This window comes from Nyctereutes procyonoides, unplaced genomic scaffold (assembly GCF_905146905.1).
Source record: "Nyctereutes procyonoides isolate TBG_1078 unplaced genomic scaffold, NYPRO_anot_genome, whole genome shotgun sequence".
Classification (NCBI taxonomy): domain Eukaryota; kingdom Metazoa; phylum Chordata; class Mammalia; order Carnivora; family Canidae; genus Nyctereutes; species Nyctereutes procyonoides.
The window spans coordinates 48,571,821-48,584,713 of record NW_026575135.1 but is presented as its reverse complement, the minus strand read 5'-3'; the positions used below and the strand labels follow the sequence as shown (position 1 = coordinate 48,584,713).

The 12,893-nt window shown below is 39.2% G+C and overlaps 1 protein-coding gene across 7 annotated transcripts in view; it reads right to left on the bottom strand.

The window, feature by feature from the left end:
• The window catches only part of FAM13B (family with sequence similarity 13 member B), a 92,072-nt gene that overhangs the window by 65,416 nt on the left and 13,763 nt on the right, over nucleotides 1-12,893 (bottom strand). The window contains exon 1 of one of the 7 annotated variants that reach the window (XM_055301846.1): nucleotides 12,676-12,723. The exons of the other annotated variants lie outside the window; for them this stretch is intronic. The gene's annotated coding sequence lies outside the window, so the exon portion shown is untranslated. Of the gene's footprint in view, nucleotides 1-12,675; nucleotides 12,724-12,893 lie in introns of those variants that run through there. 7 annotated transcript variants of the gene reach the window in all.

The window sequence follows — 12,893 nt, the reverse complement described above, 5'->3', positions numbered from 1 at the left end:
CCGAGGCACCCCTTAAGGGCTTTAAATGTATTAATTCCTTTATCCTTACAACAATTCTATGGATGCAGATACTTTCATTATATCCATTTCAGTGACAAGAAAACCAAAAAATACTGAGAACTTTCTGGGGTGACAAATGTTCTATGTCATGACTGTGATAGTGGTGGTTACATGCATAATGCACATGTCAAACTTACTGAACTTTTTTTTTTTAATTGAACTGGACATTTAAACTGATGAGTGCTACGGTACATAAATTGTTATTGCAGGCAGCCCCAGTGGTGCAGCGGTTTAGCGCCGCCTGCAGCCTAGGGCGTGATCCTGGAGACCCTGAATCGAGTCCCACATCAGGCTCTCTGCATGGAGCCTGCTTCTCCCTCTGCCTGTGTCTCTGCCCCTCTCTCTCTCTCTCTCTCTCTCTCTGTGTGTGTGTGTGTGTGTGTCTCTATGAATAGATAAGTAAAAATAAAAAAAATTGTTATTGCATATAAATGATACTTCAAAAAACTGAAAATATTAAAAAGAAACCATACAGGGATCCCTGGGTGGCGCAGAGGTTTAGCGCCTGCCTTTGGCCCAGGGCGTGATCCTGGAGACCCGGGATCGAATCCCACGTCGGCTCCCGGTGCATGGAGCCTGCTTCTCCCTCTCCGTGTCTCTGCCTCACTCTCTCTCTCTCTCTGTGACTATCATAAATAATTTTTTTTTTTATGATAGTCACACAGAATGAGAGAGAGAGAGAGGCAGAGGGAGAAGCAGGCTCCATGCACCGGGAGCCCAACATGGGACTCGATCCCGGGTCTCCAGGATCGCGCCCTGGGCCAAAGGCAGGCGCTAAACCGCTGCGCCACCCAGGGATCCCAAATAAATAAAAATTAAAAAAAAAGAAACCATACAAATCAAGACAAAACATCACTTGAATAGGTTAACAAATACCAAGCTATTTTCATTATACGGTATGTCATTTTTAAAATGTACTTCCCCATCCAAAAAAGAAAAATTAAAGATTTTAACCAATTTCAAGAACCTATCCTATTCAGCCCTAGTAAGTTATCCAGCACATTTAGAAGCTACTACATTTTCTATATCGCATTAAGAAAAATTAAAATTGGACTGAAGATTAAGTCTTTTCAAAGCAAATAATGTAACAAAACTAATAGTAATAAGATTTGATCTGTGATATACAAATAAAGTTTTATCATTCTGCAAATAAGCAATCTAAGAGCAGCATCTGCCACGATAAAACCTCTACATTCAAAATGAATAGAAAGGAACAGGAAAATTCACTTTTGCCCTAAATGCTTTTGACAAAATAGGACACAATTCACACAGAAAAATTTAAAAGAGCTACCTCAATAATTGCTAATGCCAGAAAGAAAGAAAAAATTCCTATCACTAGTTTACTATGAGAAAAAAGCCAACAGGGAGCTGGGCCTCAATAAAGACGGTAAACTTTGGGAACAGAAATTTAAGTTTGTAGACAATTACACTGCCTAAGTCAATGAACCAAAGCTTAAGACAAATAAATTTACCCCTGCTCCACACATTCAGCTTTTCATTAGCAAGCTCTAAACATTTCATCAAAGCACCTCTTTCATTCAAATTGAACAAAGATGGCTCTACAAAGATTCCCAAAATGCTAAATCAGTGTGTTCCTTCCTGACATAAAAAACTGAACAACGGGGGGATCGCTGGGTGGCTCAGCAGTTTGGCGCCTGCCTTTGGCCCAGGGCGCAATCCTGGAATCCCAGGGTCGAATTCAGGGGTCAAGTCCTGTGTCAAGCTCCTGGCATGGAGCCTGCTTCTCCCTCTGCCTGTGTCTCTGCCTCTCTCTATCATACATACATACATACATACATACATACATAAATAAATAAGACAAGGCATTAATTTGTCAGAAACCCTTAACAATACACCCAACAAAAAGGAAGGCTGAACAAATGTCCCAAGAGCACATAAAGTTACCTGTCATGTGTTCATAGATGCTATTTTGATCAGGAAAAACACCAAGTCAATTAAATTATTAAATTCATATTGACTATGCCATTAAGTGACTATAGTATAAAACAATTCAGTATTAGAAATTTTTTTAAGTTAAAGAGCTATTATTACACTCAAAAGTTTAGGAACTTCTTTACCTTAAAAAAACAGAAAAAAAAAGAGTATGAAATACTTCTTGTGACAATTTTTACCCCTATGCCTGAGGACTTATTCACCTGAATGCACTTTAATATACTACTTGAAAGTACAATCTTCCTCTGTGGTGATTTTACAAAACTAAAATGAGCAATGGAATTAAGCTTATTTTGTAAGACAAGAGTTGCCAAACCATACTAGATATAGCACATATACTTCAAATACTAAAACTCACTAAATGTAACCCATTTTACCTTGAGACAGCTTATTATTCCTCTCTTATTTAACATATTCAAGCAAAAATTGGTTGCCCTTGGAAATAAGCTATTGGTAAACAGCCTGGTTCATTTTGAAAAACTCTCAAAAGGGTTTCATGACCACAGTCAATTATAACCTCCAACCACGACTTCAAGCTATTCCAATCAAAACAAAGTAATAAAACCAGAGGGAGATGAAGTCTCCTGTAACGAAGTCCCCTCATCTCTTCTCCTCACTAATCTCCTCAAAACTAAAATCTAACCCAAATCCCTCTGACACAAAATTCCACAATTGTTTTCCACTGCCTAGAGTCCTGGACCCCAAATTATTGATAAGGGAAAGAGACAGGAATTCACTCTTCATTTTTGTATTATATGCATATTTCTAAAGTAGAGTAGTAAATAATATATTAGTATATTATACATAAAATAAACATACACAAAAATAACTTTAAGATTAAAATATACATAAAAACGTAAATTCTAGAGCACCTGGGTGGCTCATTTGGTTAAACATTAGACTCTAGGTTTCAACTCTGGTCATTATCTCAGGGTCGTGAGATCAAGCCCCACTTCAGGGCTCCACCCTCAGTGCAGAGTCAGCTTGGGAATTTTTCCCCCTTCCTCACCTTCCCCCTCTCTGTCCTCCTTCCCTCTCAGGCTGTATCTCTCAAATATATAAAATCATTAAAAAGTTAAAAAAATAATTAATTAATTAATTAATTAAAAACTGTAAATTTTACTACTACTGCTACACACACACATTTTTTTTTTAAGATTTTATTTATTTATTTGACAGAGAAAGAGAGAGAGAGAGAGAACAAGTAAGTGGAGCAGCAGGGAGAGGGAGAAGCTCAGCTGGGAGCCCGATGCCGGGCTCAATCCCAGTATCTTGGGATAATGACCTGAGATGAAGGCAGATGCTTATCCAACTGAGCCACCCAGGCACCCCCACATGCACACTTTAATATATCATCTTGTCCTTCCAAAGTACAAGAGCATCTCATGACATCAAAAAGCAAGCCAATTAAGAAATGAGCAAGGGACCTAAACAGACATTTTTCTAAAAAAGGCATACTGACGGCCAACAGACATGAAAAGATGCATAACATCAGTCTAATCAGGGAAATGTAAATCAAAAATACAATGAGATATCACCTAACACCTGTCAGAATGGCTAGTATAAAAAGAAAGAACACAGGTTGGCAAGTACATAGACAAAAAGGAACCCTCCTGCACTACTGGTAGGCAAATAAACTGGTGCAGCAACTATGGGAAATAGTATTCCTCAAAAAAGTTCCTCAAAAAATTAAATACAGAAATACCATACAATCCAGTAATTCCACTCATGAGTATTTACCCAAAGAAAAAGAAAACACTATTCTGAAAAGATACATGCAACCCAATGCTTACTGCAGCATTATATACAGTAGCCAAGACATGGACACAACCTAAATGTCCATCAGTCAATGAAGAAGATGTGTATAGGGGATCCCTGGGCGGCTCAGCAGTTTAGTGCCTGCCTTCGGCCCAAGGCGTGATCCTGGAATCCTGGGATCGAGTCCCACATCAGGCTCCCTGCATGGAGCCTGCTTCTCCCTCTCCCCTCTGCCTGTGTCTCTGCCTCTGTGTGTGTCTCTCAAGAATAAATAAAATAAAATCTTAAAAAAAAAAGAAAGAAAGAAAGAAAGACCTAATGTATATAGGCAATGAGATATTACTCAGCCATAAACAAAAAAGAGATCTTGCCATTTGCGACAACATGTATAGACCTGGAGAATATTACATTAAGTGAAATAAATCAGAAAGAAAGACAAATACCACACAATTTCACATGTATGTGGAATCTAAAAAACAATCAGAAACAGATTTGCAAACAGAATAAAATGGTAGTTGCCAGGGGTTGGGGAGGGGAGTGGATATGGGCAAAAAACTGGAGATAAAGAGGTACAAAATTCCAGTTACAAAATAAATTAAGTCACAGAGATGAAAAGTACACCATAGGGAATACAGTCAATAATAATGTGATAACTCTGTAGGGTGACAGATGGTAACTATACTTACTACAGTGAGCATTTCATAATGTATATAAATGTCAAACCACTAAGTTGTACACTTGGAACTAATACAACTATTGTCAACTATACTTATGTTTAAAAAAAAAAAAAGGGATCCCTGGGTGGCGCAGCGGTTTGGCGCCTGCCTTTGGCCCTGGGCGCGATCCTGGAGACCCGGGATCAAATCCCACGTCGGGCTCCTGGTGCATGGAGCCTGCTTCTCCCTCTGCCTATGTCTCTGCGCCTCTCTCTCTCTCTCTCTGTGACTATCATAAATAAATAAAAATTTAAAAAAAAAAAGATTTAAAAAAAAAAAAAAATAGTGCCAGTAACCTCACTTCTGAGACCAGTGACCTAGAGCACCATTTCTCTCACTTGTCTGGGGATGGGGAGGGGCTTGCTCAATATACAAAGTACAAAGCCACAACCCCAATCCAGTATCCATTGAGAGTATGGCTTGAACCTCTGTATGTTTAATAAGTTCTTCAGGTCATTATATCACTTAGAAATATTTAAGAACCTCTGGTATACAAACTTAACCCTAAATTCCATTGCGTGGCCTACAAGTACTTCACCCACCAGTACAATCTCCCTTCCTGCCACTCTTTGACCTCCCTCTACTCTCCAGCAATACTAAGTTACATGACATTCACAATCTACACTTCTCAGGCTCTACACGTACCGTTTTTTGTGCTTAAAGCCATAACTCTACACCATCATCAACCACCACTCTGACAAATCCTATCTTATTCATCAAACTTCTATTGATCTTCAAGTCCAATTCTAATTTCCTGTCAAACCTTGCCTAATTGCTGAAGCAGTTCTCCTTCTCCTTTGCTCCTAATGGACCTTACCTTTTTAGCAGTACCATAGAATTTAAAAGTATGTCTGTCTCTCCATAGATAGGATCTGTGAAGGTAGGAACCCTGTCATTTCATCTTTTTAACACTAAACGCCTCACCCAATGCCTGACATAGTTTTTTAAATATTTATCGAATAAAGACTTTATTCAATAAATACTGTCTATTCAAAGTTAAGATTAACAAGGGGAATCTCCTTACATGATTAAAAACTAAATAAAACATCAAAAATGGCTGCCATATCTACTTTCCACAGTAACAATAAGCGAAGATAATCAAGTCATGAAAGGAAAGTAACTATTAGTTATGAAAATATCTAAAGCACTTTAAGTTATTTCTCACACCTAGAATAATGCTGTGAATCAGACACTTTTACATATATAAAAAGTGAAAGTGGGGCACCTGGATGGCACAGTCAGTTGGGCAACTGACTCTTGTTTCAGCTCAGGTGATCTCAGGATCTCAGGATCATGAGATCCAGGCCTGAGTGGGGCTCCATGCCGGCAGAGTCTGCTTAAGACTACCTCTCCCTCTGCCTCTGCCCCTCTTTACCCTGTGCTGTCTTGCTCGCTCTCCTCTCTCAAATGAATAAATCTTTTTTAAAAAGTGTAAGTGGGGATGCCTGGGTGGCTCAGTCAGTTAAGCATCTGCCTTTGGCTCAGGTCATGATCTCAGGGTTCTGGGATGGAGCCCCACACTGGGCTCTCAGTAGTGTGTTTGCTTCTCCCTCTCTTTCTGTGTGATCTCCCTGTCTCTCTCTCAAATAAATAAACAAAATCTTTATAAAAATAAAAATAAAATTTTAAATATAAATTTATATTTAAATTTAAAAATAAATTTTTTATTTTTTTAAATAAATTTTTTAAAAGTGAAAGTAGTATGAGCCTCAAGTTACTTACCTAACTTCAAATTTATAAATGGTGATGCTAAAATATGCTGCTGAATCTACTGCACATCTTTCTAACCCAAGTGACTTAAAAATCTTAAGAAGGGGGGATCCCTGGGTGGCACAGCGGTTTGGCGCCTGCCTTTGGCCTGGGGCGCGATCCTGGAGACCCGGGATCGAGTCCCACATTGGGCTCCCTGCATGGAGCCTGCTTCTCCCTCTGCCTGTGTCTCTGCCTCTCTCTCTCTGTGTGACTATCATAAATAAATAAAAATTAAAAAAATCTTAAGAAGGGATCCCTGGGTGGCTCAGCGGTTTAGCACCTGCCTTCCGCCCAGGGCGTGATCCTGGAGTCCGGGGATCGAGTCCCACATTGGGCTCCCTGCATGGAGCCTGCTTCTCCCTGCCTGTGTCTCTGCCTCTCTCTCTCTGTGTCTCTCGTGAACAAATAAATAAAATCTTTAAAAAAACATAAAAATAACAACAAAGAAACAATCCAATCATGAAATGGGCAAAAGACATGAACAGAAATTTCACAGAGGAAGACATAGACATGACCAATAACCACGTGAGAAAATGCTCCGCATCACTTGCCATCAGGGAAATACAAAACAAAACCACAATGAGATACCACCTCACATCAGTGAGAATGGGGAAAATTAACAAGACAGGAAACAACAAATGTTGGGAGAGGATGTGGAGAAAGAGAAACCCTCTTGTACTGTTGGTGGGAATGTGAACTGGTGCAGCCACTCTGGAAAACTGTGGAGGTTCCTCAAAGAGTTAAATATAGAGCTACCCTACAACCCAGCAATTGCACTGCTGGGGATTTACCCCAAAGATGCAGATGCAGTGAAAAGCCGAGACACCTGCACCCCAATGTTTATAGCAGCAATGTCCGAGTAGCCAAACTATGGAAGGAGCCTCAGTGTCCATCGAAAAGATGAATGGATAAAGAAGATGTGGTCTATGTATACAATGGAATATTACTCAGCCATTAGAAATGACAAATACCCACCATTTGCTTCAACATGGATAGAACTGGAGGATATTAATGCTGAGTGAAGTCAGTCAGTCAGAGAAGGACAAACATTATATGGTCTCATTCATTTGGGGAATATAAAAAATAGTGAAAGGGATTAAAGGGGAAAGGAGAGAAAATGAGTTGGAAATATCAAGAGAGGGTGACAGAACATGAGAGACTCCTAACTCTGGAAAACGAACAAGGGGTGGTGGAAGGGGAAGTGGGTGGGGGAATGGGGTGACTGGGTGATGGGCACTGAGGGGGGCACTTGACAGGATGAGAACTGGATGTTATGCTATATGTTGGCAAATCGAACTCCAATAAAAAAATACACAAAAATAATAATAATAAAGTAATGCTTGTCTCCTGATTAAAAGGTAAGCCTGTAATGTGCTAGAGGAAGATGCCTCCCAACAGGTTCCCTTTTCCCACAGGCACTCCAGCGTCACTGGTCCACTAATATGGCATGATTTTCCATTAACTCAAAGTGACTATCAGCTAAATTAATCCTTCACACTAAGTATCTGTACAGTGAGTGATCCTTTTTTAAAAATAGCACTACAGGGCAGCCCGGGTGGCTCAGCGGTTTAGCACCACCTTCAGCCCAGGATGTGATCCTGGGGTCCTGGGATCAAGTCCCATGTCAGGCTCCCTGCATGGAGCTAGCTTGCTTCTCCCTGTACCTGTGTCTCTGCCTCTCTCTGTGTGTGTCATGAATAAATAAATAAATTAAATTTTAAAAAAATACTGTAATAATGTTGTGGCATATGGTGACCACACTTATTGTGGTGAGCACTGAATAATGTATAGAAAGAACTGTTGAGTCACTGTAATATACACCTGAAACTAATTTAACATTACAATGTCAACTATACTTCAACAATAAAAGAAATTTTAAGTTGTTTCTGCTATTTTCTTTTTTAAAGATTTTATTTATTTGACAGAGAGAGGACGAGAGAACATAAGCAGGGAGAGTGGCAGACAGAGGGAGAGTGAGAAGCAGGCTCCCGGCTGAGGAGAGAGCTGGAAGTAGGCTCCTTCCCAGGACCCTGGGATCATTACCTGAGTGGAAGGCAGATGCTTAACCAACTGAGCCACCCAGGCGCCCTTAAGTTGTTTTATTTATTTTTTTTTAACTTTTTCTCTCCAAATGTATGAACATCAGCTTGATAAACAAAAATAAATGTTTTAAGAATAAGTAAACAACTCGATGTTTTGTTTTTATATTCCCTAAAGAGGACAATAAACTTGACATTCCTCTGAAAGTTGTTTAAAATCAAAGAGATATGAATTATCATGCATCATATACACAAGGAAAAGAAAATACACACTAGAGCTAAGTAATAACCTGACAGAAAAGATTAGAGTATTTCCCTCTAACAGAAATCCAATAAATTTCATTAAGTTATCCTATCAACGCACCTCATTTTTCTCAACTGAAGACTTTCATGCATTCTGGTTTATCTACCTAAAACACTGTCCCCACTTCACCCTACTCATCTTCAGCTCTTACTTAAGTACCATTCTTGGAGGGGCTTTCTCCAATCCATTCAATCTAATGATCTCTGCCTGTTAAATTTTCTCAAGGTTTATCATTCCTTAGCTCCAAATCATTCACCATAGGTTTTACTATATACTCCTTTCCAAGTTATATGTCTATTTCTCCCCAAAACAATATAAGCTCCATGAAGTCTGCTGGTGGGTTTAAAAAAAAAAAAAAAGGCTTCATTAAGTATAATTTACATACCATAAAATTCACTCTTTTCAAGTGTACTATTTGAAAGTGTCTAGTAAATTTACAAAGTTATATAACTGTTACCAAGGGACTACTTGTTAACTCTGGAATTTAGAAGGAGATAAATATCTGGTGAATGAATAAATCAATCTGATAATGACTTACTCTACTACTATGTGTTCAGTGTACCATGTGATTTCATAGGCAAAATTGCCTTTATTACTATTCTATTTCAAATTATCCTTCCTTATTTCCATTTCCAATCAAAGTCAGCTCTCCCTTAAGGCCCCCAATTGAAACTATTCACCTATTAGCCTACTGCCTCGCTTGGGGAACTCATTCAGGTCAAGTTCATGTATGCAGGGCAGCCCGGTTTAGCGCCGCCTTCGGCCTGGGGCGTAATCCTGGAGACCCGGGATCAAGTCCCGCATTGGACTCCCTGCATGGAGCCTGATTCTCCCTCTGCCTGTGTCTCTGCCTCTCTCTCTCTCTGGTCTCTCATGAATAAATAAATAAAATCTTAAAAAAAAAAATTCATGTATGCATACTACAATTCCTTTTTCTCTACCAAGTAATCTCCTCCTTTGTCCCCAGCCACATTAATAAAACACTCAAAAAACAAAGTTAAGTTTAGGAGCACTAATGTTACTCACTGGTGAAGACAGGACATTTATTTAATGGATGTACCTTTGCAATATTGAAGTGATGGAAATAAGTTCTTAGTACTGATATACATCTATTTGGGTTCTAAATAAAGAGTGACTTACAATACAATTGGAAATCTTTTTCAGATATAATCAGTCCCTTTGTTGTTTATCCAACGTATAAAAACAGAAATTTTCTAGCTGTTTTTTTTTTAAATTTATTTATTCATGAGAGACAGAGAGAGAGAGAGAGAGAGGCATAGATACAGGCAGAGGGAAAAGCAGGCTCCATGCAGGTAGTCCAATGTGGGACTTGATCCCAGAACCCCAGGATCACCACCTGAGCCAAAGGTAGATGCTCAACCACTGAGCCACACAGGTGCCCCTCTAGGTCTGTTTTTTAAATTTCAGTATTTCATTCACTTTTGGAACAGTTTTCAGATAAAAGATTTAATTCATGTATAAAATAACCTTAAGAACCTATTTTTAATTAATCTTTTTTTAAAAATAACAAAGAGGGATCCCTGGGTGGCGCAGCGGTTTGGCGCCTGCCTTTGGCCCAGGGCGCGATCCTGGAGACCTAGGATCGAATCCCACGTCGGGCTCCCGGTGCATGGAGCCTGCTTGTGTCTCTGCCTCTCTCTCTCTCTCTCTCTCTGTGACTATCATAAATAAATAAAAATTAAAAAAAAAATAATAACAAAGAAACAAAAAAATTCAAAAATGAGCAAAGGACAGTAATAGACATTTCTCCAAAGACACACATATGAAAAGTAGCCTTCTGACTTAAGGAAATGAAAATAAAAGCCAGCTCAACTCCATTAAGATGGCTATTACCAAACAAATAAATCAACCAAAAAAAAGGAAGAAAGTAACAACTGTTGGGAGAGAGAGGATGTGGAGAAAATGGAACCCTTGTGCTTTGCTAATAGGAATGCAAAATGGTACAGCAGCCCTGGAAAACATTTTGGATGTTCCCCAAAAAGTTAAACAGAGAATTACCATATGATGCAGCAATTCCACTGCTAGATACATACCCAAAAGAGTCAAAAATAGGGACTCAAACAAACACTTGTATATCAATATTCATAACAGCATTATTCACAAAAGTCAAAACGTGCATTAAAAAAGAAGACAACATGGGCACCTTGCTGGCTCTGTCAGTAAACATGCGACTCTTGATCTTCAGGGTATGAGTTCAAGCCTCACATTAAGCATGGAGCCTACTTTAAGAAAAAGAGACAGACAACAGGCCCAAAATAGAGTCACCTAGGCTAAGCCTTCATCGCCAAACCAAGACTTTATATCTACCTAGCTGCTTCCCCAAAGAATGTAATCTTAACCAGTCAGTCTGGAATTTCCTGGTCAGCACTAGTGAAGTAATCTGCCTGAGAGACTCAGGCTGTCCAAAGTATGGTGACCTGCCTGAAACAACCCACTCTTTGCTAGTAACTTCCTTATCCTGCCTCCTTCTGCCTATAAGCCTTCCATTTTGTACAGCTCCTCAGAGCTCCTTTAGATCTGCTACATGGGATGCTGCTCATGAATAGTTGAATAAAGCCAGTAAGATCGTTAAAATTTGTTCAATTGAATTTTCTTTAACAGGTAAAAACAATCCAAATGTCCATCAATAGATGAATAAACAAAATGTGATATATGATACAATGGAATTCAGCCTTAAAAAGGAAGTAAATTCTGATACAAGCTATAATATAGATGACCATGGTCATCTAACATGGTTAAATGAAATAAGCCAAACACAAAAGGACAAACACCTTCCACCTACTTAGGGTACCAAAAATAGGCAAATTTAAAGAGACAGAAGGTAGAATAAAGGTTATGGGGCTAAGAGTAAGAGGCAATAAGTAATTATTGTCTACTGAGTCTCTGGGATGATAAAAAAAGTTCTGTAAATAGATAATGGTAATGGTTGCACAACACCGTAAATGTACTTAATGCCGTAAATTGTACACTTAAAAATGGTTGAAATCGTAAATTTTGTTAAGTAGCATTTACCACAATTTTTTCCAAGCATAGTTACAGTAACTTCTATTTTTATATCCTCCAATAGCAAATGTTAGTGTACAATGAAGGAGAAGCCATGCACAAAATGAGTGGTTATTCATAAACGAAAATAAAAATAGCTGTCATTTTACTGGTAAGGGAAAACTGACAAGTCGCAATGCATTCAATTTCAGCCATTTTCTGTCCTAAAACAATGGCAGTCTAATAAAAAACACACTGTAACATTTACTTCACTCGGTGAAAAATCTTCTGACACTGTTAATATGCCTTTCTACATCTTTCTAAGGACTTAAGTTGTGTCAAAATCCCTAATTGGTGACACAAACTAGAAAAAATACTGCCCTAATTTTAAAAACAGCATAGATTAATAAAGGAGCTCCCAATGGACAAATAGTGACCATCCAATTTCAACAAGTAATTAGTAAATGCACAGTACCCGTGAGAAACCCAGGCCAACGAGTATGGCTACTGCACTTGCAAAAAGGAAAGCTGAAGACACACGGCCTCACATTTAACTCAGAGAGTCATTACTTCAAACTATCATTTAATGTCTTTCTCTAAAAGTGCATCCCAGTTATTTAACGTCCATAGTATGCATTACCTTGGTGCCGACTGTTATTTTTAGATTTAGATCAGCTCCCTGAAAGGAAGGTAAATGCCCAACTTGAGGTACTTCTCTCGACAATTAGATGGCATAAAGAGGAACCGAATGAAATTCTGCAACTGCCTAAAATTCAGTGATTTTTAATTGATCACAGACAAAAGGTTACCAATTTCTCACTTCTCAAGTGTGCCAACCGATTCAATTTCCTATAACCTTATTTCGGAAAAGAGTCGCCCCAACTGAAACTTAAGGCTGTACCCCTCTCTGGGCTGCGTATTCGGAGTGCATTCTAGACAAGTCCCCAATATACCAATTTTGGCTATATTCTCTGAGCAATTTAAGGAAGTCAGCAACCACTCATCTCACGTGATCTTTAAACGGGGCGCAGCTGAGCCTAGATTAAACCACACTTTTTTTTTTTTTTTTTTTTGCATCAACTTCACCGACCAGCATCAAGGAAGTGGGCAGGGAGGTGGCGCAGTCTGGTGTTCAGGCGAGACTAGAAAACGCGTGGGCTGCTGTGCCTCGGACTTTGGGGGAGCTAGGAGATAAGAAGGCACACCAGCTCACGCGCATTGCAGCGGCTGAAAAATCGAAGATTGCCACACCCCCTCCCCCCCACCCCACCCCCGCTGAAGCAGGCACTGCTTCATCTCCTCAAGCTC